Below are 2,128 nucleotides of genomic sequence, written 5' to 3'. Positions count from 1 at the left end.
TGTTTCTGGTAGCTAAGAGCAAGTGAAACTCCGACTCTGGGTTTCAGTGATATACTATTTCACCTGTGAAGGCTGCCCTTGTTTTCACTCTGTGCTTATCCTGGACCTGTGTCAGACTTCAGCTCTATTATCTAACTGTGCCATCTTTAAAAGGAACGGTATGTTTGGGGGAGAGGAGCAAGCCACCAATGTTCTAAATGCAGAAGTCAAAAAGGCAACCACCATAAAGAGGAAACAAGAGAGAAATAAACGGTCTTCCAAAAAGGAGATGTTCTTAAAAAAGGGTAGAGATAAAAAGGCAGGTCCTCACCCCAGAATATGCCTAAGGGAAAAGTCACACAGAGCAGGGCAGTACAAAGCAGCTGTTTTAAGAGCTTAGGGTTTGGCAAACAATGATTGCTGTACCTCACCACACCCACAGAGCTGAATTTCAAGTTCTTCATTTAGCCACAATGCTCCCCTGAAATGAGGATGGTGAGGCTTCATCTCTCTTACATTGGACATGTTGCTAGGAGGGAACAGTCCCTGGAAAATGAGGGCATGCTTGGAAAAGTGGATGGTCAGTGAAATAGGAAGACCCTCAAAGAGATGGATTGACACAGTGGCAGTAGTGATGGGCTCAAACATAGCAATTGTGAGGATGGTGTAGGATGTGAGGATGTTTCTTTCTGCTGTACAAAGTGTCCCTATAAGTCAGAACACATTGCACCTAGCCAAAGCAGCACATATTTAGATGATACCATTAGGATTGCTGCAGTCTCACTCCACAACTACTTGAAGTTTCAGGCAACTAGCTGATGAAAATATCTGGATAAATATTGCAAGAATACAAATAAAATCAGGAAAGTAAAATGTACCTACAGTGGATGTGGATAGTTAAATTATGCCAGACAGAATGAGCAGTAAACAAGATTTAAAAAAAAAAAAAAAATTATTGTGAATTGAGTGAAGGTAAATACATAAGATCGTCAGCTTTACTTTCAACCAATCTTGCGGAAAACAAGGTATTTGAGGAGATCTCTCAGAATACGACTGGTTTGATTATGACTTTATAGGGTAAGTTGAACTTAGAGGAAGAGAAGCGTACTGTTGTGATTAAATCGCAACACTAAATCCTTCCTGGAAGTTTTCTCACATGAGGATATAATTTTATATTTGATAACTTATGATACTTGGTGCACTTCTCAATGTTGCCTATAGTCAAGAAAGACTATAAACTATTTGAGGACAAGGTAAAAAGAAAATCCCCCCAAAATATTACTGCATTAATGTATCCTAATAAGCCTTGTCCACCACTTTAAATACCAGCAGGGTCTGTCATGGTGACAAATTACAGATAAGCTTCCAGACTAAGACAGACTAAGAAGAAGGAGAGGTGGACTACGTCTGAATGTATAGCCATTGGAAACCTTATATATAGCAGTGGAACATTTTCAGATGTAGTGAAGGAAGATGAAAACATTATGATTAGTTCCAGAATACTGTCATAGAGAGGTTGGAAAATGAGCCTCCCTGGATGGAAGACACTCAAATTATGACTGCGGAAGAGATGCTTCCTCAAATTAGAATTTGCCATACTGATGTGAATGCAGCAAGGCTTTTAGGACCTTCTTTTGTTGATGGAGCACAACAAAAATTTAAAAGAATCAGCTGGAAGCATCCATTAGTAATTGGGACATGGAATGTATGAAGTATGAATCTAGGTAAATTGGAAGTTGTAAAAAAAATGAAATGGAATGCAGAAAGATCAATATCCTAAGCATTAGTGAGTACATTGACTGGTATTGCCCATTATAAATCTGACGATCATGGTTTACTATGACTGGAAGGACAAATTAAAAAATAATAGCATTACTTTCATGATCAAAAAGAACATTTAAAGCTCTATCTTGAAGTATAACGCTGTCTGTGGCAGGATAATATTCATACATCTACAAGGAAAACCACTTAATACCACTGCTATTCAAATTTTTGCACCAACCACTAAAGCTCACAATAAACTTGAAAATTTATATCAACTTCTTCATTCTGAAATTAATCAAACAGGAAATCAAAATACATTGATAATTGTTGTTGTTAAGTGCCGTTGAGTCGGTTCCGACCCATAGCAACCCTCTAGAGGGTTTCC

Source organism: Chrysochloris asiatica, unplaced genomic scaffold (genome assembly GCF_000296735.1).
Source record: "Chrysochloris asiatica unplaced genomic scaffold, ChrAsi1.0 scaffold00150, whole genome shotgun sequence".
Lineage (NCBI taxonomy): Eukaryota > Metazoa > Chordata > Mammalia > Afrosoricida > Chrysochloridae > Chrysochloris > Chrysochloris asiatica.
This window is presented reverse-complemented; position numbering follows the sequence as displayed.